Here is a 25674-nt window from a genome sequence, read left to right as displayed (position 1 = left end):
ACTCAGTGCCACTGAAACTAAAGGTGAGAGGCTTTTTTAAATGCTGGAGAGTGCTAAAGGAAAAGTACTGAAAGACATTGTAGGGGTGGGGATGTGGGTTGGGGGTGGTGTTAGTTGATGTGATTAGGCCATCTGTGCTCCCTAATTGTTGCTCATCAAAGTTAGGCTCCTACCCTCCCACAAAGACTAGGCAACAGGGGCCCTGCCTTTCCTGATGATTTCATTTCAAAGGGATGGCTCCTTGAAAAAGATATCCCTGGGCTGTGGAAGATATATCTCAAAGGGACAGAGAAAGGATTTATAATTCCATGTTTTATAAAGAAAATGCTCTAAGAAAAGGAAGGTGAGGGGTCTGTAGTCAGATTTTGGCTGAAACAGTGAATTCTTGTTACAGTGTTGAGCCTTCTCAGCCAAGCATTTTAAGGGGACTGGGGTCATCCTAGGGACATGTCCTCAGGCTTATAGAAGCCATACTAGAGTTTGTTTAAGTCTCTTAGTGTGTGAGGTGGACAAAATTGTTTGTGCTGAGAGTTTGCAGTTCCCACAGGCCAAGATTGAGGCCCAGTTGAGGAGGCAGCTCAGAAGAACCTGACTAAAATTTGGTCAAGGAAAGAACACTCTTCTGTAGCTCTCTTTCCTACTGTATGACATCTAATGGCACATTGCTTAATTTTCTAGATCCTTTAAAATCTGGTCCTATCTGCCTGGGAAACCTAATCAATTAATCTCCCACATAATTTGTACAGTCACTCAAGTTCAACTTGGAATAGCTCCTCCCATGTCCTGTTCCCATTTTTATCTCTGGGCTTTTACTTCTGTTGTTCCCTTTCTCCCCTGCCCCCTGCATCGTTTTCACCCTTCAAAGCCTCACTCAGTGAAGGCCCTATATCTTCAGAGGCTTATTTGATATCTGCAGGCTCTTTTTAATGAACTACAAAACTTAGTCTTCTCACCACACAAATTAGCACTTCATTATCTTACATATTGTGTTTGGAACATATGGAATTTTGTTTTTTGTGTTTTTTTTCCAGAATTATGACCTTTATTCCTTTTTTTCCCTCTAATTATTCAGTAAGGGTTACTTAAAAAAAAAAAAAAAAAAAGGAACAGCCTCATTCAGTTAGGAGCATAAGGAGTTTTGGAAAGTGTACTGGGCTTGGAGTTCAGAGGGGTTTGAGTCTCAGTTTTGCTACTGACTAGCTGTTTGAACGTAAACAAGTCTCCTCTCTGAGCTTCAATTTCTTTATCTGTAAAATTGTGAAGATTCTTTCCAAGTATTGTTATGATTAAATTAGATGACATAATGTTTGCAAAATTGCCTAGCACAATGCATGGCCCAAGGTTCAGGTACAATAGATATTTATTGAATCTTTTGTCATTTTTTTAATGTATATTAATTATCTCCCTGATTTGATTTTAAGTTCTTTCAGAGCCAACAAACATGGGTTATATTCTCCTTTTCCACAATCTCAGAGTGTTGAGTATGTAGTAGGCACTCAATAACACTGGCTGAAGGAATTGATTAATTGCACACTTAGAAGGAAGTGGCTGATTCTGTTGTATGTTCCGTGAAGAGTTTAACAAATGCTCAGTAAGGAAATGAGTCCTCCAGACACCTACCAAATAGAGGCTGATATTACACAGTTCTAGGAAGTACCAGTTTAGATTAATAGCTTTTTGATCTTCAAACACTCCCCAACAGCCTTTAAAACACTAGGAAATTCTAAGCAGAAGTCAGAAAGAAAACTAGGAACCAGATATAACTATGAGTAACCCTAAAAAAAAACTGGCTAAATGTCAGGCCCAGCATAAAAATGCAATCAGAACTGGGATTCCTCATCCCCTCACTCCTTTTTTGCTGGGGAAGCTACCTCAGAGTAATTAGCTTCTAAACATCCTCATGTAATAAAGGAATAGAACAGCAGTTGCTGAGAGTGATTTATTATTCATCATGAATAGCAAGTGACTGAAATAATTTAACCACCACTAATCTCTAAAAGGGACCCACTCATTTTCAATCATCTCGTATGACATGAGATCACTCATTCACATACATCCCACTGAGCTCATCCTTCTGCAAGGAAGACTTAACGGGCAGCAGAATGCTGTTTATGTACTTCTGTGACATAAGTGTATCATTAGGTGAATATTACAGCCTATGGGATTAGGACCATGTTTTTGTGCAGTGTGACAACTTGACACAATCCATATACATGTCAGCTTTTGCATACTATTAGTATCGAGGGAACCCACAAATGCTAATATGGCATAGTGATAATTACACGACTCACAGTTCTGAGGCTAGGATTAGAAATGGCAACAATGTTGACAGATATAGATTGTGGTGGGCTTGTCTCATGAGAGAGAATGCTAAGGGAATGGTAACTTGATAATCTTTGTCATGAGAAGGAGTCTAACTGAAGCCTTTCCTCTTCTAATTATAATTGTGCTGGTGAATATTGTACTGTTTATTTTTGAGTCACAGGAGAATGTAGAATCAGTATTTTAATGTCTTGCATATTTGGAGAATTTCCTTTTTCTAGACTCACCGTTTACATATCTAGAAATATAAGGAAGGTAAAATCAAGCTTTGCTATGATTATAAATCCACACATCCTATGATAAAGGGCAGAGGAGAAAACAAAATTGATTAGGAGGCCAGTTAAATTGGCCTGTTAATCTACTTGGGCTCTGGTACAAAAATTAGTAATGATGGTTACAAATAGTGCCTACTACTTTTGACTGCCTGCCATATGCCAGGCACTGTTCACACATTTTCTTATTTAATTCTCATCACAGTTCTGTGGCGTAGGCAATGTTATCCCTACATACACTTGAAGAAATGCATTCACTCAACCTTTGGCTATATCAATGTCAACAAAACAGTTTAGGAAAAAAAATTTGAATGTAATCATACAGCTTATCTTGAAAATAATAAGTTTAAAATCATCTCCATTTTTTTATAAAAGATCAGTCTTTGTTTTCAGATATAACTCCAGTGGAATTATTATTCTAGAGATATTATTGTTTATATTATTATTCTATCATTATTTCTACTACTACGTTATTGTTATTTTTAGTGGAACTATTATTTCTAGTATAATCTCCAAGAAAAGGAATACTTCTTCTCTGTGCTGAGGTTCAGTAGATCAATGATTATAAATGTGTATCTGAATCACTTGGGAGGAGAGTACTTCTTAATATGCTGATTCTGATTCATCAGGTCTGTGGTGGGGGCAGGATGAGATTCTGCACTTCTCATCAGTTCCACAGTGATGCTGATACTGCTGGTCTGGGCGCTCAGATGGGTGGGGATGTTAAGTGAGAGAGACTGAAAGCAATCACATCTATGAAGCAGCCATCGTTCTGGTTTTGAAATTAAAGAAGCCATAGCTTTTTAAAAACTTCTTTTGTGAGGGTGGGCAAATGCTTTCTTTTTTTCTCTGTGAGTCCTGTATACCAAGGTGGAATCAATATTTTTTAAAATTGCTCTTCAGAATTATTCACATTTAATCCAGATTCTCTTTGGTCTTTCACATTAGGCCATTCCTGATGAGATACATTGGCCTTTAGTTTGATTTTTGAGTTACGGTAAAAGAGTGACCTACACTCTTCCAAACTTCTAAGAAGTGTAAGCGGATTGAATTAATTTGGAATAAAAAAGGATGAGTGATAAAATGGGCAGGACAGGAAAGACCATTCTCTTGGGTGTTACCAAGCCATTTGATTAGCAGTTTGACAGAGAGTGCTAAGGATTGTAAACTATGTATTACTTAGAATGTTTGGATGCTATTCTTTGTGTGAAAAACACTAAACTATATATGGCTGTATGGTTCCCAGGACTGGTTCTGTCTTTGACTTGAAAGTTTACCTTCAATGTGATGAAGGCTTTATATGTGTCAGAATGAGCAGCCGTGTCCTTGTGGAGGGCATTTCTATTAGCACATGCTGCTGGTGGGAACCACAAACCCTTGTGTGCGTCCTTCACATGAAAGACTTCTGTATTTTATGAGAATTTTATAAGAATTCTTGGTATTTTATACAATTTTTTTTTTATTATGAAGCCAGTGGAGAAGGTCTGATCTTATCAAAAATTGGGTAACATCAAATGCCCACCGGAGCCAGTCAGTCCCCTGGAGGCAGCTGATGGTCAGCAAAAGAGAGGAAGCTCTGGCATCAAGCTGAGCCGGGCTTACACTGTGACTATTCCTCTCCCTGGCCATGAAACATTGGAGAATCACCATCTCTGAGCCTCCGTATCCTCCTCTTCAAAACAAGGACAAAGATCACAACCTCATCAGGTTAGTGTAGGGGTAAATGCTGTCACCTGTGTAAAGGACCTTGTCCCAAGTAAGTGCTCTATGCATGCACCAAATATGTGGGCATTTCAGGTATAACTGCAAGCCACACTTTTCCTGGTCAACCATGCCTGATTTATGAGAGGTCGATATTGATATACTTCATTAACAATGTTTAAACTACACATTCTCACCCTCTGGTTATGTCAATGTCAACAAAAGCCAGTTTAGAAAAGGAAAATTGGAATTCAATCACACAGTCTTTTGAAAATAAAAAGCTTCAGATCCCTCCTCTTGTTTCCTTCTCTTCCCCTTTGTTCTCTCCTCCTCTTCCTCTTCTCTCCTCTTCTTTCCTTCTTCTCTCCTCATCCTCTTCATTCTTCTTCTGTTGTTTCAAAGTCAATCTTTATATTTAGATAAAAATTTAGGGAAATTATTTAATTTATAACTACAACCTATAAGAAAAATTCTCCTCTGTTCAAAAACCAAAGAAAGCTGAAAACCTCAATTGATTTTTTAATGTATTTAGTTATATAGTTTTCTTCATTCACAAATTATGTCCACACCCATGCAGTTCCTCACAGCAGGCAAATTCCAGTCTCCTGGTACACAATAGCACTTCTCTCAAAGGCTTCTTTCAGATTTAAGAAGACTTAAATATGAAAAGCCAATATGATGGAATAAATTCCTTTTCCTCCTTAAAAAAGTGAGAACAGAATTTGTACAGAGGATCCAAGATCATTCTTTCCATTTAAAGAACAACTATGACATCAGTTTTTCCAAGATTAGTGATTCAATAAGGCAAAAGACCTTAATCTGATATTGTTTTAGAAGATTTTGCCATGCATTTGTCATAGTTTTTCCCTTTAGTAAACCCTAGTGATTCTGAAAACAATTTCTAGTCTGTCTTTTCTCTTTGCTGAAAATCTTTCAATTTGAGAATTCAAAATACTTGTTTAAAATGTGGACCATTTATGGAAATAGGAGAGGATTAGCATTTGGAAAAGAGGTTAAGTGCTTAAGATTTGGTTTTCTGAGGTTACTTTGAAAGATAGAGTCAGAGCAAGAATCTGACCCCTGTCTGTGTTTCTTTAACTTGACAACCAAATGACATTGCCTCTAACTGAACACTATAGTGTGCTGGACCACCAAATAGGATAAAGGAATGAAATTTTATAGGTGAAGACTAAGCTAAGAATGATAAAATTACTCTGACTAGGAGTTCAAAGAATACATCAAATCCCTTATATATTTGGGAACCTTTACTCTCCCATGACATATATGTTATTTTAAAGTTCTAATGGTCTAGGATACTTTCAATTTCTCATCTTCAGGGTCACAAGCCAAATTTTCGAACTTCATTTGTATGATCAGGAGAACTACTTTCCTCTACATGTGGCTTGTCCCTTGCGTACCACCTCTTAGTTTGAATGTACTCATTTGCATGTAAGAATTCTCTACTATAGGTGAAAACTTTGCTATGTTTTCATACTTTCCTTTCTGATGAGCCTCTACATTTTCCCCTCCCTGGTTCTCCATGAAGACGTGCCTTTTCTGCCTCTTTTGTGGACTTCCTTGATAGCTTTTGAGTTCCTGGAAGCCTTTTTGAGAATGGGGATCTGCCAGAGGCAGCTCTTAGTCCCACCTGCTTCTATAAAAGTTCTCTTGGAGAGTTCTCCTTTTCTATTTCTGCTTTATCCCAAACCAGTGTTTACCTCTTCCAAGGCTTTTTCCATCCAGTCAGATCCGTGCAAGAGGGGAAATTGCTCTTCTCCAGAATTATTATGTAGTTTTCCTAGGTCCTTTGTAGTGTCTCTCCAAAAATGTTTCTTTTTTTTCTTGTTAATTTGTTTTTTGTTTTTAAGTCAAGAATAGATACTGAGACTTTTTCAAGAATCAATCAGTCAATAAATAAAAATGTGGTTTTCTACCGTACATCGTAAGGAGATTCCAAAGCCTGCATTTTGACTGCTAGCAAACAGATGTTAAAATAATCTTGGAACTTTCCCACATATAAGTTTAAGCACTAAAGACAGTTCTAACACTGAAAGTTCCCTGCATTGCTGTCACAGTTATGACTTTTCAGCATTTGAGTTTGACCCCTACTGAATACTTTACTTTTCCAGTCATAGTTAGCAAATCTAGTTAATTAATAGTCTTATCTTCATGGGAGTTAAGTCTGTCCTCCTCAGGCTTTATTAAGAGACCAGTTGAGAAAAGAACAAAGAAAAATTCTGCCTCAGGCACAGAGAAATATAAAGGATGATGACATTACTTTGAAGCCGTTAAGTGGTCTTTTTTCCAGTTCCTATTTTTCCCAAATAGTACATTAGCTTTTAATGAGTAAGTAAGGAAATAGTAGGTAGTATTGAAGACACTTCTATTTGGGCCAGATTTTTTTTCTATAGTAGCTGTAGGGCTTTTAAATAATTCAAATTGCATGTGCTTCTCTTTACAACATTTTCCCCTTTCCAAATCATCTGGCCATTATAAGAAAAATATTTGGATAACCAGCTGTTCTTCTTTTTTAAAGGGCAAGTTTCCTATATAAACACAGCATCTCTGATATTCCTATGGGGAAATACAAAAATGTTTATGCCAACTGTAAACCTTCCAAGTTAAAATTCCTTAGAATATTATACAAAGCAAAAAGAAATGGATATAGAAAAAATGGCAGTGTTTTGGACAAAGATAAATAGGATTGTTCTCATTCTGGGCTTAGCCCCTGGGTTTCCAGGGTGAAAAGTTTGCTTACGAACTGCTCATTTGACTTCTAAGAATTCTTAAAATTCTAAAAATTTCTAAGAATTTTCCTAGACTAATTCATTATTACAAAAATTAGCCGAACAGTCTCACTTAGTGATACTTGAGATTATGTCTTGTATTAGTTTCTGGAAAAATATAGATTGCATTTTTCCTTGAAAAATTATCTTTTTGTCAACATGAGCTTCATATTCCTGGTTTCTCTATGATTTTTAATTTTTTCTGAAGAACTCTGGATGAGCCTTTCCTACTTACTGCAAGACTGTTTTGCTTACAGTTTAGAGAACTAACTGGCTGGGTTGAATGCATCACAAATATGTCTTCTGGTGACCAACCCTGTGATTTACTCTGGTGCAGCACAGATTTAAGCTTTGCTGTTCAGCTTCCCAACTGACAAGGAAAGACAAGGTTGGTTTGTGGAGATATTTCCATGTGTTACAGCTGCATCCTCAGTTTGCATAAATATTAAATGCTCTTCTACTATTCATGGCAGTTTTGAGAGTTAGGTTGTTTCCTCCTCTCAAGGAATAAATGTAAGATTATTGATGCATTTTACTATTGAATAAAGTCAAATTTACTATCATCTTTATTAGTAGTATTAACCTTGTCCTTATCCTCAGCATCATCATATAAGTTGCAAAATACATTAATTAACAATTCTTTTTGCTCATTATGTCAAGAGAACCCTATTAGAACAGGCCTACATCTTAAAATATTTGATACACCATTGTTCCCTATCTCTGAATTGCTTCTTCACTTCAGGCCTGATGGCAAAGATAGGAAGTTTAGCTTACACCATTCTTTCACTAATTTTTACTTTCACTAACATATGCTAAGAAACATCACCTAACTTGGAAGTAAAGCAGAGAGCACAGCATGCCCTTTTGACATCATATCAGAGCCTTGTTTAACAGGCTAACCCAAAGATTATTTGATCATTCAGGAAAATTTACCTTTGTTTGATTATACCTAATTATTGTTTAAAAACCCATTTTCTGTGAAGTTGCATGTTTATTTGTAGATTTTTATCTGATAGAGATGCAAACGATTTCTGCCAGGTAGAAAAGATAACCCCAAAGGTGATGGCTTTATTGCTCTGTAGGATATTAACTGGTTCTATAGCTAACCCCATTCATCCATTTTTCCTTCCATGACTCAATAACCCTTGTTCTTCATTTCTCCTTTGAACCATCTTTACTGTCCGACTGGTTCTCTCCTTAATGAGTTGAATAACTCTTTGATACAAACTTATTTTATATTTGTATGAGTTATGTTTTATAACTTCTTGAAAATTATACTTTGACATGTGCCATTCAAGATGCATACATATAAATATATACTTTTTAAATGTGATAGTTTTTGCTTGAAAGTAATCAGTCAAGGGAAGCAATCACTAATTAGTTTAGACAAATGAAAACCTTATATAAATCTATTTTAGTACCCAGCACTACTTCAAGGACAGACCAAATCTCATTATTTAAAATATTGATTTTCTAACAGTATGTTAAGGAATTGTCTTGGGTTCAGTGAGACAGATGGAGGATCCTTAAGGCATGCTACACTTAGTAGTGCAATTAGCAGAAACAGAGTGAAGCAGTCATCTTTATCCAGTGAGATTTTTGAAAAAATTTTGATTACGGCTTGAGTGAGAAAATAAAAGTTCCTTTAATTTCTTCAACAACTACTTGGTCCATAAGTGGAAGTGAGTTCATTTGTTAAAACAAACAAACAAACCAATATATAGCAGTACCTTTCTCCTTAAACAATTAACCATAGAATGAGTCCTCTGTAGCCTTTTCATCATTGTTGTTGCTGTTGCTTTTATTCTCCATGTGATTAGTTTTTAAAAAATATTTAAAAATGTTTTTAATGGGTGGTAGATTATGAGCAAATGTTTAAAAAGTCAAAACCGTATAAAAATGTACTCAGTGAAAATTTTTGCTTTTATCACTGTCCCCATCATACTATCTCCTCCAGAGGTAACCAGTAATTAGCTTTTAAAGTAGCTGTCCAGATTTTATTTATGAAAATAATAGCAAATATGAGGATATCCTTATTTTTCTCTCATTCTACACATAAGGAAGCAAGATATACATATTGCTTGGCACCTTGCCTTTTTTACTTAAAATGGATATGCTGGCAATCTTTTTATATCAATACATAAAATACTTCTCTCTCTCTCTTTAACACAGTGTGGCCTCATCAAAGTAACACATGATAACTTTAGTAATTAAATCCCAAGTGAATGTGTAAGGTGCCATTCAATTCACTAAACTTTTAATATAACAGTCAATATTCTAGGTGCTGGAGGTGCAAAATATGTGAAGACATAAACCCAGTCCTTAAGAAACTCACATCCTACTAGTAGAGATCAAAACATAACTAAAATACAGTGTGGTTAGTGCTATAAAAGAAGCATTTCTTAAATGCCATGGAAAAATACTTCAGGAAGTGATTAATTCTGCCTTGGAGGTGTAGGAGAGGTGTCAAAGAAAGCCAAAAATGTGACATTTGAGCAAGGTCTTGAAATAAGAATATGAAGTATAAAAGAATCATTTCTAAGTCTAAATGACTGATCCAGTTCATGATTTTTGAAAGAAAATTTGGCTGTGATTACCCTTTCTTAATTCTCTCCTATTAGTATTCCTTAGGGTATCAGGACAAATAATTTTTTTTTTTTTAATTTTTTATTTATTTATTTTTATATTTCTGGCTGCGTTGGGTCTTTGTTTCTGTGCGAGGGCTTTCTCCAGTTGTGGCAAGCGGGGGCCACCCCTCATCACGGTGCGCGGGCCCCCCACCATCGCGGCCCCTCCCGTTGCAGAGCACAGGCTCCAGACACGCGGGCTCAGTAGTTGTGGCTCACGGGCCCAGCCGCTCCGCGGCATGTGGGACCCTCCCAGACCAGGGCTCGAACCCGCGTCCCCTGCACCGGCAGGCAGACTCCCAACCACTGCGCCACCAGGGAAGCCCAGGACAAATAATTTTAAATCTACTTGGTGTTTACATCCTTAAAGCATTTGTGGATTGTCTCATTCTTAATCACCAGTTTGCCTGATCTAACTTACAGCCTTTCATCTTCCCTCCTGTACCAGCCACTCTTCTTGAACCAGTCATGAGTGTGGCCTCTTCCAGGATTTCCAGACTGCATACCACTTTGCATTCTGAAAAACGGATGTTCAAATGCAGCCCTTTTCTAAATCTGAATATAAACAACTCCGTGGTGGTATAAGGTTCCCTACCTTTCCAATGACTCCTGCCAGGTTAGTTCATTTGCACGTTTCATTCCCAATCTGTTTATCCCAATGTAATAGCTTAGTCATCCAGCTCTCAGGCTAAATAAGAGCTCTTCAAATGCCAACCCTGAGAACTCCTCCCAGTATGAATTGCAAGCCATTTATTTTCATTTGTTCACAGGCTTTTCAATCTTTCAGCCGGCTTTTCAACCATGAGATAGTGTCCATATAGATGTCAATTTTTATTAGGCTCCTAAGTAATTTTAAAGCCCTACACAAGATGCTTTTCTGAAGTCCTTATACACCTGATGCTCTGCTCTCTCACGTTCCTTAATCATGTAATTCTCTAGAAATGACCTATCAAGTATGATAAAGCTTTTTGCTCATGATTTGCATTTTATTCCACCTCTTTTCTTCTTTTGCTGACCCAGATCTGTGCTCTGCAACCACAATGACACTTAGTGGTCAGGCTAGAATTTTGGCCACCAAATGAGGCACTGTTATTCTTCACCAACTGTAGGGACTCCATGGAGCATAATATTTTTTAAAATCCCTTTTTCCAAGATTCTCACCAGTCTGGAAATTGGCTGGAGCTCTGCTATTATTCTTGGGTCAGAGCAATCGTCAGAGAGCCTCCAATAGAGAGACAGAGCACATCGCCCTCTTGAACTGCCATCTTTGATTGAAGAACAAGAAAATCTTATACAGTATAGCCAAAAAGAGCTCAAGGTTAAATTGTTTTACAAAAATCTGGCAATTTTGCCCCACAAGTGTCGACTTCTTTGACAGCTTCAAATAGTATTAAAATAGCCCACTGTTAAATTACAACTCCCTCATCCTCTTTTCTCTGCTTTATTTTTCTACTTAGTATTAACCCAACCTAATATGCCATATATTTCACATAAATTTTATTTTGTTTCACCCCAACTTGAATGGAAGCACCATGAGGGAAGAGATTTTCTGACCATCTTTCTGTATGTTCAGAGCCCAGAGAAATGCCTTACAGATAAAAAAAATTGCACTATATATGTTAGGTAACTGAATAAATTAATATATAGTGCAGAGATTGCATTTCTGTTACTTAAATACTGTTGTTCTCTACTTAGTCTATTTTTTTTGTTTGTTTGTTTCTGGTGATACACTGCTGCCTTTTCCCTCCCATATGTCTTACGTACTTTTGAATACTTCCTAGATACCTCTTCCCTCTAGGAAGCTTTTCTTGAATTACTACATAGAGTTCAAACCCCCTCAATTCTCAGTTTATTGTTTATGTTGCTTAGTCGTTGAGAATAGCAACACTTTCATATGAGGCTACCTGATGTTCCAAGGGCCCTGATACGCTTTAGAACCGGGTGGTAAGAGCAGCTTGCATTGTTATTTCTCCCATATCAGCACAACCCATGGTGGGAAGAAAACCACTGTTTGGTTTCCCTAGTTGAGGAGCAAAATGTGCATAAGCAGAATGGCACCTTGGTTTTAGGGTCAGTCCAGTTGGTCCTAGGTTTAAATCCCAGCAATCTTTACCACCTCTGTGATGTGAGACAGTTGTTAAAATATTCTGTGCCCTAACACCTTCATCTATAAGACAAAGATAATAATGCTTCCCTTGTAGGATGATTGTGAGGACCAGATATAATAAATACCAAACAACATACTTGGCAAATTGACATGACCACTAACTGGCTATTATTATTATTATAATCATTACTACTACCATTATTATTATATCATATCCTCTGTCCTTTGATTCCCCACTTATCTCTACTCCAATCTACGATACAAATTCAGCTATTTCAACTTGAGATTATATTTTTCATCCATTAATTCATTTAACAACATTTATTAAGAGTCTAGCATGTGCCAAGCACAGTCCTGATTGAAAGGAATACAAAGATGAATGCATGTTAATCCCTGTACCTTCAGAGCAAACAAACTATGGTTTTCATTTATTTATTCATCAAATAGTTCAACAAATATGTATTGAGCCTCAACTGTGTCCTAGGCTGAGTTATAGAGACTAGGAGTATGTCAGCGAAAAAATCAGATGGGGGCTACATTCTAGTAGAAAGAGAGAGACAATAAACAAGATAATTAAGTAAATTCTATAGTATGTTAGAATGTGATAAGGGCTATTTGAACATAGTGGAGCAGGGAAGAGGGATCAAGAGGGCTCAGTGTGTGTTTTTGTGTGGGCTTTGCGGTTTTAAGTAGGGTAGTCAGGGCAGAATTTCCTGGAAATATGACATTTGAGCAGAGACTCAAGGAAATGAAGGAATGAGCCACATGGATATTTGGGGGAGGAGCATTTCAGCAGAGGGAACATGAAAAGCTAGAGCAAAGCAGAGAGTGATGCATATCAGAACAGAGGGTTGATCACTGTAGAGTCAGCGGCAGAGACTAGAGTCAATTTCTCTGCTTGTTGCCAGTGTAGGTGGATTGGGATCTGAGGATGGATCGTGTGAAATGGTCCTGATGGAGTTCCTTGGACAGTTATCACAGAGTGAGGTCAGGCTTTCTTTGTGAACCATGTTTTGTTTTGTTTTTTTCTTTTTTTTTTCCATTGCACTCATGCTGGTGCTCTAGCCCCTGGATACTTTGAATTGTGTACTCCACTTTGGGGTTCTGGAGCAGGACGTATTTCTGCAGGGTTTTCTGTCAGTCTCTTACTCTAGCTGCTGTCCATTTTTTCCTCCCCAGTTTAGGGGCTTAATAGTGAACCCCCTAGTCCTCTCTCCCTCTGAAAAGGCAGGTGGTGGCTCTTCACATGCCACGTGGGCTTCTACCTCCACGGTTCTTTTCTTTTTTTTTTTTTTTCAAATTTTTATTTATTTATTTTTGACTGTGTTGGGTCTTCGTTTCTGTGCGAGGGCTTTCTCTAGTTGCAGCAAGCGGGGGCCACTCTTCATCGCGGTGCGCGGGCCTCTCATTATCGCGGCCTCTCTTGTTGCGGAGCACAGGCTCCAGATGCGCAGGCTCAGTAGTTGTGGCTCACGGGCCTAGTTGCTCCGCGGCATGTGGATCTTCCCGGATGAGGGTTCGAACCCGTGTGCTCTGCATTAGCAGGCAGATTCTCAACCACTGCGCCACCAGGGAAGCCCCACGGTTCTTTTCTTCCTGACTTTCCTCCCATATCCCTCTTGCAAGAGAGGCTGAGGGTTCTCTGCTTCCTCCCTATCTCCATCAGTTTATTTTTGCTGTAACAGCAGAGGGAGCAGACTGTTGCACTGCAGTGTGATTGTAATGGAAAAACATGGTGGCATGGGAATGCAGGGCACAGGAAAGATACAGAAGTGGGGGTCTTGCCTGCATGTTCCATTGCTCAAGTCTCAGTCACTTCCTATCATTCCTTTGACTGAACTGCCTAACTTTGCTCTCATCCTAAACTCGAGGTGGTAGTAGTATGGGTGCTTTCCTCATAGCTAGAAAGGATAGATCTGGGAATAAGAGATGGAGCAGTGGGTGACGTGTTTACTCATAACACCTAATAACCTATTTCCAATTATTTTTTCCATTCCTGTGGCACCAGGGTTCTCTATTTTAATGATCTTTCTACCTAGTAGAAGAATGCTGTCATCAGGAGTTAGAATTAAGGCTCAGTTCACAGGAAAGTTGAGATTCCCTCCTGGCCTTCTGGTTTTCATGTCACTAGTCCAAATAGGAAAAAAAAAAAAAAAAAGAGAGGAAGGAAAATGTTTCCATTCTTGCTTGGGACAATAGGCCTGAATTTTCAGGGAATGATAGAATTGTATTGGGCAGCATAAATGAAATGGAGGAATTGCTCTGGGATGTTACACAGACTACCATATCCAGTGGTAAATTTTATCTAATGGGGAGATAAAACCTCTTTGTCACCAGCCCTTCAATCTTGCTTCTTTAAAGTCACTAACAGTGACCTTACCAAACCATTAGCTTCTGCTAATATGTAAGTATGGCTCTTTATCTCAACCAAATCTCCTTTCAGGCAAAATGGACACTGATGATTTTGAAATTCTGTGTACTGGTTATCTTTCTCTTCTTTTGAGTCCTAAAATTTATGGCCACATCTGAGTACCACCACTGGCCTCTTCAGATTATTGTACAAAGCTCAGATACTTTTTCTTCTTGGATATCTTGGGCCACTTTTCTTAACATACTTGAAATTAGCTGATTTCTGTGATTGGAAACAAGACCAGTTTAACTGTAAATTCAGTCAAGGTTTAAATTGAACATTTAACCCAATATTTACCTTTGTTTACACTGATTTTTTTTTCTCCCAGTTTTCAACCATCTAATTTCAAAGAGGAAGTAGCCAGAGTGGAGCCTTTATAGTTGGGTCAATTGGATTTACTTGACATGAAGAAATTGTATGTTCTTTGATTAAAATTTTAGTCACATTTTGTTGTTAGGTTTAAGATAATCTCAAATATTCTAAAAATATTTAGGAATTTTACAGTCACAAGATACTTTAACAAGAAGTTAACAGAAGATATTATTTTATATTTAATAGTACTTTATTAAAATATAATATACTACAGTAAAATGCTTACATCTTAAATTACAAGTTGATGAGTTCTAACATATCTATATCTTCTTATAACCACTTATAGAAGATATAAATCATTTCCATTGTCCCAGAAAGTCCCATGATGCTCCTTTCCAGGCAATGCACCATCTTAGAGGAAACTACCATTCTGAGTTTCATCCCCATGGATTAGGTTTACCTCCTCTTGAACTAAATAAAGTAATACAGTATATATATATTTTTCTGACTTCTTTCATCCAATTTAGCATTTTTGAGGTTTATCTATACTGGTGCATTAGTAATTTGCTCTTTTCCATTTGTTTAACAATTAGGCTGATAGTATTCCATTGTGTGGATATACATGATATTTATCCATTCTCTAGTTCATGAACCAGATTTGGATTTTACCAGTTTTAGGCAATGAAATAAGCTGCTATAGACATTCTTAGTAAAAGATAAATGCACATAAACGTTAATTTCCCTTGGTTGTATACCTAAGAATGGAATTGTTGGATCATAGGGTGTGTTTAACATTTTAGGAAACTGTCAAATCATTTTCCAAAGTGGTTGTACTGTTTTATACTTCTATCACAATGGAAGAATGTTCTAGATGCTTTTCATACTTGCCAACACTTGCTATTGTCAGTTTTAATTGTAGCTATTCTAGTTGGAAGAATGTTTATGTTTTGAGGTACTTGAGACTATATACCTGTTACTGAAATCAAAGAAGGAAGAGCTAAGCATCAAAGAAGGAGTCAAAGGAAAAAAATACTGTGTTTGGGACAGAAAAGTTTCACATTTGAAGACTTTAATTAACATCTGAAAATCATACCATAACTTGTATTTTTCCCTTTAGCCATGAATTGAGACAAAGTAAGAAAATGAAAGGACAATCTAGGACTTTTCACAAAAAGTTAGTATCTAGTGTGAAGAATATTAGCTAGAAAAAAGAAAAGCCAATTTGTACTTACTTTAACTAATTATTCTTTTTTTTGATTCTTTGATTTTCCTCACTCTGTTCTCTCTGCTGGATCCTGCTGTTCCAGGATCTCTCTTCTCCAAACTCCTAGACATAGCTCATGTATTATTTCTTATGGGCAAATTTCCTGACTCTAATTGTAAGACTGGCCCTAAACAATGCCATCCTGTACTAAAAAAAAATGAAATAAATTTACATTTTCTAAGAGGTGTGTTATTTTTGCATAGAGATAATACATGATCTGATTTTATGTTATGAATTAGCACTAAAATTTTAATCTAAGTTTGTTATAGTTTGTCATATTTACAAATGTTTTTAACTCAAATGATCTTTTTGAGAATGTGAAAAAAAGAATGATTTTTTAAAACTAATTGAGGGGGGAAAAAAGACCCTGCTTACTATAGTTAGAATCAATGGTTGTACTAACAAAAATGACTCGCCTTTGGGTCCCTGTTGTGTCTTGTATATTTATCACGCATGTTTAACTTGTTTCTTTATGTGTCTGTCTCCATGTGCAAGTTAATGACAATCTTGATGACAGTGATTATATCCCATTCTCCATCCCCGGGGCCTAGTATGGTATCTATCACATATTAACTGATAATAAATGTTTGTGAAAAGACTGGATTGAATGAAGAAAATGAGAGAGTCATACACACTGCTTTCAAGTCTGAAGCCCCAAGAGGAATGCATGTTACCTTTGCAGAGCTTAGTTAAGAGGTGAAAATTCAGGGTGTCTGGAGAGTTATTTTCTGCTTAATCCTGGACAGAGACATAATATCTGAATAAACACCGAGCGATCACACTAAAAATACTCATGAGACTGTACGCAAATGCTTAAATGTCAAAATACTTTAAATTACTAATTATAGATTGACGAACTTTGCAACTTTAATAATCCTTCCTGTGGAACAGCAAATAATTAACAGAAAAATGTTTGCTATCTTCCCTCTTATCCAGTCTAGGTTATGTTCTGCCATTGTCCTGTGATGTCAAAATCATCACCCTCATTTATTTGATGAAAACCACTAAATCAGTTTCTATGAAGGCAGAGTGAAATAGTCTTATGAACCTAATTTATAAATTCTTGGAAAGTTCTAAAAAAATCTCTTCTCTTTAAATACAAAAGAAATGAAGCCAGGTTCCAGATTTAATTTAAATAACTTTTCTCTTTGAAAAAGTTATTTACATGAGCACTGAAAGTAAAAGCCACTATAGTCAGTTATAGAGAAAATTATTTTTCCAGATTTTTGGGCAGTGTTTTAGGTAGGAAAAAATAAGTTTTATAATGTGATTCTCCTTCCAGAATTATTCATATCTGGGTAGTGTATTTGGCAGGTACTGAACACACTCCATTGTATTTCAGAAGGGATCCACAGATAATGATGAATCAGCACAAACAGTTGCAAATTGAAACATTCAGAGAGTCATTGTATTTCCCTTGTTCTCAGATGTTTCCCTTGTTCTCAATAAACACTGCCCGTGTTTATTTCAAAAATAAAATAAAGGTTCAGGACTTTTTGAATGTGTCAGCAACATGCCTTTGCTCTAAACAGATTATGTTGCAATTTTTTTTTTACTGATGATTCAAAACTATAAACTTAAAATTACTTAATTAAAAAGATACCAAACTACAATAAACTTGCCCCAAAACTTTAGTTATGTACCTTGTCTGAAATTAGGTCATTTCATTAACCTCTCTTCATGCCAAAGACAACATTTCCTCTTAGTCTGTAAACATCTTCTAAACATTAAATGTGGTTTCTTGGTTGGTTGTTGTCATTTTGAACAATATACTTTTTATTCTTTTCATGCTTTGGTAAATTAAGGATTTTGGTTTAAATTTGTTTTTCTTAAAAGGCTATGATTAACATGGAGAAGTCAAAGGAAAGTAGCTCAAAAAGAGTATCAACAAATACTGTTGAAAGTTACTCAGTTGTTTTAAATAATACTTTAGAGGAAAAATTTGTTGTGAATAATTCTCATTCTGGAGAAACTGAGTGAAGAATCTGTACTTACTACAGCTTAACGATAAATACTTAAAATATGATGAGAAATACTTCTTAGACATACTTATTTCTTGCATTTACCTGGTATTGATAATGCATTGATAATGCTTCCATGGATTGGCATATGTTTTGGTGGATATGACAAAAATACTATATCATTTGTTAGAGAACAAGGCTGACTTTCTTCCTCTATTTTCTCTTTTCTTTATGCAGTTGATCCCACTAAACCTCATTTTCCCCGTTTTTTCAATGGCAATAATAAAGCTTTCTATATTTTTTCACAGTCATGTTGGCTGTAGGGCTCACCCAAAATGATGTCTATGGGTACCTTAAAAGTCATGACACGCTATATAATTATATTGGACTTATTGTTAGTGCTGAGTAATATGATACTATCGCTTACCTTACTCTTCTTGTAGTAATTTTTACTCTCTCATTTACTCCAAATGGATCCAAGTAGCGTCTCTGTAAATCACCTATGATGGCAGGAGGATTCTGGAAGCCAACTTATCCATGTAGGAAGCAGAGGTTAGAAAGATTATAACAGAGGAAAAGAGGAGGAGAGCTATTTTCCCTTATCTCTAAATTTCCTGCAAGTATTTGCTTCTAAAGAGAAGTGGATAATAACGAGGAAAGGATGTAGGACTTACTATTTCTCTAAATCTGTTTTACAAAAAAGAGAAAAAAAAGAGAAAAGACGAGACCCTAGTTTTCAGAGGAAATTTTACGTTAACCCATAATATATAAAGGAGATAAAAGGTTTAAACAGCACTGTTACCCTCTGCCATTCCTCAGTGCCAGTGACCCAAGAACTGGCAGAGGAATGTGAGGACTCAACAGAGAACAGACTGAGATTCACTACCCTAACCATGTCTACCAGGAGATTGAGGCTAGGAAGGGGGTAGAGGTATGAAGAGGGCAGGGTAGAGAATGAGCTGACTTAAAAGAGCATCTGTTGTGCATCAGACATGGTACAGAGGTCATTAGGTTTAAACTGTATGATATACATGCAAGATCATTTTGCTTAGGCCAATATAACAGATGTGAAAGTGGAAGCTCAAGGAGGTTACATTCCTAGGTTATATTGGATAATGGAAACAGTATCCAAACTAAGATTTGTTTTCAAAGACTGTTCTTTGGCTGAGGCAGAAACTCAGTCATGTTTGTACTGCAGCCTCTAAAATAATGCTTTGGGAAAAATAGGTGCTCCCCTATTGCATGTTAAGTCAAATGTCACAGCATTTAGCTGGGGAGGATAGCATAGTGTTGGTAAATTAGATGGATCCACTTTGTGTTATTAATTTCTCTTCATAAAATCTTTGTACTGCCTCCACAAGCTATCTGGAAGGTGGGCATTGCATTTTATTTATTTGTCTTTTGGTTAAAGTAAGAAGTAAAATGTAGTTTGCCAGGTTGGCAGCATAAAATACAAATTATAGATGAGATGAGCCAACAATTCGAATGTCTCTAAATTTATGAGAGATTTTTAGTAAAAATATCTTTTGTCTTGGAATACAAAGAACAGCAATAATTTTGATGTTGGAGTTGGATAAAATATATGCAAAAATTTAATGTATTATTGCCATGAAATAACTATATTTAGACTAATACTCAACCTACACTTATCTACAGAATTTCCTGTCAGTATTACAAAATGGAGAGATTGCTTAGGTTAATTGAACCAAAGATAACAATGAAAGAGAAAAGATTTCCTATTCTGCCCCTAAAATCAGGGTGTACATTTTTTCTTTAAAAACTAATCTTGGCAACTTCTGTTTCCATCCATGACAGAGTAACTTGTACCAATTTAACCCTCCTGCCAAAAACAACTATAAAACTGAACAAAATGTACAAGACAACTTTTTCCAGGCACTAAAAAATAGTCAGTGAAGGACTGCAAGCCCTGAGAAGTTGACCTCATCGTGGGCCCAGCTTTCCTCTGTGTTTCTTTCTTGCCACTGAGCAGGGAGGTGGAGCCAAGTAGAGTGGCAGTCTCAGTGACTGGTCTCCATAGTGACTGGTCCTAACATATGTGGAATTGGAATATGAGAGAGAGAAGAGATAGAGAATGGAGTAGAAAACATATTTGAAGACGTAATGGCCAAAAAATTCCCAAATTTCAAAGGTCCTATCAATTTATAACTCCAAGAAGCTGAACAAATCCTAAAGAATAGCTACAAGTAAAACCATACCATCGCCTATCATATTCAAACGGCTGAAAACCAAAATTAAAGAGAAAAAAATATTAGTACTGGGGAACAATGATATAAATCTTTTTCATCAAAACTGTGGAGGCCTGAATACAATGAAATACGATTTTCAAAGTGTTGAAAAAGGGAAAAATCTGTGAAGCTAAAATTCTATAATTAGCTTAAAATTTGTGGGAAGCAGAATAGTGTACCCTCTCCCCAAAATGCCCAAACCCTAATCCCCAGAACCTGTGAATATGTTACTTTACATGACAAAAGGGACTTTACAGATGTGATTAAGGTTGCAGACTTAGTGATGGGGAGAGATTATCCTGAACTATCTGGGCAGCCAAATATAATCACATATAATCAAATATGATCATCGTCCTTAAAAGCAGAAACTTTCCCAGCTATGGGGAGATATGACTATGGAAAAAGGATCAGAGAAATGAACGTTGCTGGCTTTGAAGATGGTCATGAGCCTAGGGAATGCTGGCAGCCTCCAGAAGCTTGAAAAGGCAAGGAAGTGGATTCTCTCCTAGAGCCTCCAGAAAGAACACAGCCCTGCTGACACCTTGATTTTAGCCCAGTGAGGTTCATGTGGGACTTCTGAACTGTAAAATAATTTTTGTTGCCTTAAGCCATTCAGTTTGTGGTAATTTGTTATGGTAGCAACAGAAAACTGATATAATACCCATCAACTATTGAAGAGAATACATATTTAGCACTTGCATTATAAGACATTTTCACAAAGCAAGAGGTGAGAGAATTAGTCACCAGCAGAAATAAGCTACAAGACAGGCTAAAGGAAGTTCTTCCTGGTGAAGGGGAAAGAAACAAAATCTATGGGATTGAATGAATAACATGGAAAGCATAAATATGTCCTTTGTTGCTGTTATTGTTGTCGCTGTAGTAAGGATGGGAGTAACACTCTTCCAATTCTATATCCTGAGTAGAATCTAGAAGTCAACAGATGCCCCTTAAATGCAATAGCACAGATTGAAAGTAAAAAGATGGTAAAAGAGAATCCATGCCAAAAGCATAAGAAAGCTGGTGTGGCTACAATAACATCACAAAGGGGACTTTCAGATCAGGAGCAAGACCAGAGGTAAAGAGAGTACTTTTAAATGACAAAGGGGCCACTTTGTCAGTAAGGCATAAAAACCTTTAATGTGTAGGCACCTAATCAGAGAACTTAAAAATACATGAAGCAAAAATCTAGCAGAACTGTAACAGGGGAAAATGGACAAATCTATAATATCAGTTAGATAGTTTAGAAGCCTCTCTCAGTGACTGACAGAAAAATTCAATAAGAGTATAGTTACAGAAGATCTGGACAACATCACCAACCACCTGAACCTAATCACTATTCATAGACCCCTACACTCAATAATTGTAGGATACACACTCCTTTCAAGTACTCATGGAATAGTCACCTAGATTACATGCTGGACCTTAATAGAAATCTCAATCAATTTAAATGGATACAAAGTTTACAGAGTATGTTTCCCTAACCAGTTTTAACTAAATTAGAACTCAGTAACAACATTATATCAAGAAAACTTTCATGTATTTGGAAATTAAACAAAACACTTCTGGTGGACCTTCAAGATGGTGAAGGAGTAAGATGTGGAGATCAGCTCCCTCCCCACAAATACATCAAAAATACATCTACATGTGGAACAACTCCTACAGAACACCTACTGAACGCTGGCAGAAGACCTCAGACCTCCCAAAAGGCAAGAAACTCCCCACATACCTGGGTAGGGCAAAAGAAAAAAGAAAAAACAGATACAAAACAATAAGGATGGGACCTGCATCTCTGGGAGGGAGCTGTGAAGGAGGAAAAGTTTCCACACACTAGGAAGCCCCTTCACTGGCGGAGACGGGGTGTGGGCGGGGTGGGGGGGAAGCTTTGGAGCCATGGAGGAGAGCGCAGCAACAGGGGTGGAGAGAACAAAGCAGAGAGATTCTTGCACAGAGATTGGTGCCGACCATCACTCACCAACCTGAGAGGCTTGTCTGCTCACCCGCCAGGGCGAGTGGGGGCTGGGAGCTGAGTCTCGGGCTTCAGAGGTCAGATCCCAGGGAGAGGACTGGGGTTGGCTACGTGAACACATCCTGAAGGAGGCTAGTGCACCACAGCTACCCGGGACGGAGCCCAGGAAAAAGTCTGGAACTGTCTAAGAGGCAAGAGACCATTGTTTTGGGGTGCACGAGGAGAGGGGATTTAGAGCACTGCCTAAATGAGTTCCAGAGACGGGTGCGAGCCATGGCTATCAACACGGACACCAGAGACCGGCATGAAACGCTAAGATGCAGGCACCAAGAAGCCTGTGTGCAAGCACAGGTCACTATCCACACCTGCCCTCCCAGGAGACTGTGCAGCCCGCCACTGCCAGGGTCCCGTGATCCAGGGACAACTTCCCCAGGAGAACACACGGCACACCTCAGGCTGTTGCAACATCATGCTGTCCTGTGCCGCTGCAGGCTTGCACCACATTCCGTACCACCTTTCCCCCCAGCCTGAGTGAGCCAGAGCCCCCTAATCAGCTGCTATGTTAACCCCCTCCTGTCTGGGTGGGGAACAGACACCCTCAGGTAACCTACACACAGAAGTGGGGCCAAATCCAAAGCTGAACCCCAGGAGCTGTGCAAACAAAGAAGAGAAAGGGAAATTTCTAGGTGCAGACTCAGGAGCAATGGATTAAATCCCCCAAATCAACTTGAGGTACCCTGCATCTGTGGAATACCTGAATAGACAACTAATCAACCCAATATTGAGGCGGTGAACTTTGGGAGCAACTGTAGACTTAGGGTTTGCTCTCTGCGACTGACTTATTTCTGATTTTTATGTTTATCTTAGTTTAGTTTTTAGTCCTTGTAATCATTGGTGGATTTGTGTACTGGTTTGGTTGCTCTCTTTTCTTTTTTTCCTTTTTATTTTTTAATTTTAAAAAAATTATTTTATTTTATTTATCATTTTTAAATTTTTCTTTCTTTCTTTCTTTTTTTCTCCCTTTTCTTCTGAGCCGTGTGGCTGACAGGGTCTTGGTGCTCTGGCCTCTTGTCAGGCCTGAGCCTCAGAAGTAGGAGAGCCAAGTCCAGGACATTGGACCACCAGAGACCTCCCGGCCCCACATAATAGCAAATGGCAAAAGCTCTCACAGTGATCTCCATCTCAATGCTAAGACCCAGCTCCACTCAACAACCAGCAAGCTACAGTGCTGGACACCCTATGCCAAACATCTAGCAAGACAGGAACACAAACCCACCCATTAGCAGAGAGGCTGCCTAAAATCTTAATAAGTTCACAGACACCCCAAAACACACCACCAGACGTGGTCCTGCCCACCAGAAAGACAAGATCCAGCCGCATGCACCAGAACGCAGGCACCAGTCCGCTCCACCAGGAAGCCTTCACAACACACTGAACCAACTCTACCCACTGGAGGCAGACACCAAAAACAATGGGAACTACAAACCTGCAGGCTGCAAAAAGGAGACTCCAAACACAGTAAGTTAAGCAAAATGAGAAGACAGAGAAATATTCAGCAGATGAAGGAGGAAGGTAAAAACCCACCAGAGCAAACAAATGAAGAGGAAATAGGCAGTCTACCTGAAAAAGAATTCAGAGTAATGATAGTAAAGATGATCCAAAATCTTGGAAATAGAATGGAGAAAACTCAAGAAAGGTTTAACAAGGACCTAGAAGAACTAAAGAGAAAACAAACAATGATGGACACCACAGTAAATGAAATTAAAAATTCTCTAGAAGAAATCAGTAGCAGAATAACTGAGGTAGAAGAACGGATAAGTGACCTGGAAGATAAAATAGTGGAAATAACTACCGCAGAGCAGAATAAAGAAAGAATAGACTTCAGGGCAGACTCAGAGACCACTGGGACAACATTAAATGCACCAACATTCAAATATAAGGGTCCCAGAAGAAGAAGAGAAAAGAAAGGGACTGAAAATACTTGAAGAAATTATAGTTGAAAGCTTCCCTAATACGGGAAAGGAAATAGTCAATAAAGTCCAGGAAGTGCAGAGAATCCCATACAGGATAAATCCAAGGAGAAACACGTCAAGACACATATTAATCAAACTATCAAAAATTAAATACTAAGAAAAAATATTAAAAGCAGCAAGGGAAAACAACAAATAACATACAAAAGAATCCCCATAAGGTTAACAGCTGATCTATCAGCAGAAACTCTGCAAGCCAGAAGGGAGTGTCAGGACATATTTAAAGTGATGAAAGGGAAAAACCTACAACCAAGATTACTCTACCAGGCAAGGATCTCATTCAGATTCAACGGAGAAATTAACACCTTTACAGGCAAGCAAAAGCTAAGAGAATTCAGCACCACCAAACCAGCTTTACAACAAATGCTAAAGGAACTTCTCTAGGGAGGAAACAAAAGAGAAGGAAAAGACCTACAATAACAATCCCAAAACAGATAAGAAAAAGGTAATAGGAACATACATATCGATAACTACCTTAAATGTAAGTGGATTAAATGCTCCAACCAAAAGACATAGACTGGATGAATGGATACAAAAACAAGACCTATATATATATGCTGTCTACAAGAGACCCACTTCAGACCTCTGGACACATACAGACTGAAATTGAGTGGATGGAAAAAGATATTCCATGCAACTGGAAATCAAAGAAAGATGGAGTAACAATTCTCATATCAGACAAAATAGATGTTAAAATAAAGACTATTACAAGAGACAAGTACACTACATAATGATCAAGGGATCAATCCAAGAGATAGATAAAACAATTGTAAATATTTATGCACCCAACATAGGAGCCCCTCAATACATAAGGCAAATGCTAACAGCCATAAAAGGGGAAGTCGACAGTAACACAATCATAGTAGGGGACTTTAACACCCCACTTTCACCAATGGACAGATCATCCAAAATGAAAATAAATAAGGAAATGCAAGCTTTAAATGACACATTAAACAAGATGGACTTAATTGATATTTATAAGACATTCTGTCCAAAAACAACAGAATACACTTTCTTCTCAAGTGTTCATGGAACATTCTCCAGGACAGATCATATCTTGAGTCACAAATCAAGCCTTGGTAAATTTAAGAAAACTGAAATCGTGTTAAGTATCTTTTCCAACCACAACGCTTTGAGACTAGATATCAATTACAAGAAAAAAATCTGTAAAAGATACAAACACATGAAGGTTAAACAATACACTACTAAATAACCAAGAGATCACTGGAGAAATCAAAGAGGAAATCAAAAAATATCTAGAAACAAATGACAATGAAAACATGACAACCCAAAACCTATGGGATGCAGCAAAATCAGTTGTAAGAGGGAAGTTTATAGCAATACAGTCCTACCTCAAGAAACAAGAAATATCTCAAATAAACAAGCTAACCTTACACCTAAAGCAATTAGAGAAAGAAGAACAAAAAAAAAAACCCCAAAGTTAGCAGAAGGAAAGAAATCATAAATATCAGATCAGAAATAAATGAAAAAGAAATGAAGGAAAGAATAGCAAAGATGAATAGAATTAAAAGCTGGTTCTTTAAAAAAATAAACTAATTGATAAACCATTAGCCAGAGTCATCAAGAAAAAAAGGGAGAAGACTCAAATCAACAGAATTAGAAATGAAAAAGGAGAAGTAACAACAGACAATGAAGAAATACAAAGGATC

The 25674-nt window shown here is 37.5% G+C and overlaps 1 long non-coding RNA gene across 1 annotated transcript; it reads right to left on the bottom strand.

The window, feature by feature from the left end:
• Positions 1-911: 911 nt before the first annotated feature.
• On the bottom strand, positions 912-10148 carry LOC309629840. The gene is made up of 2 exons (XR_014245261.1): positions 10024-10148; positions 912-9707 (listed from the first exon to the last, which is right to left on the bottom strand). It is a non-coding gene; the product is annotated as an uncharacterized lncRNA (long non-coding RNA).
• Between the last annotated feature and the right edge of the window lie 15526 nt (positions 10149-25674).

Source organism: Balaenoptera borealis, assembly GCF_965194805.1.
Source record: "Balaenoptera borealis genome assembly, chromosome: 5".
Taxonomy (NCBI): domain Eukaryota; kingdom Metazoa; phylum Chordata; class Mammalia; order Artiodactyla; family Balaenopteridae; genus Balaenoptera; species Balaenoptera borealis.
The sequence above is the reverse complement of the archived record's forward strand: the minus strand, read 5'-3'. Positions and strand labels throughout refer to the sequence as shown.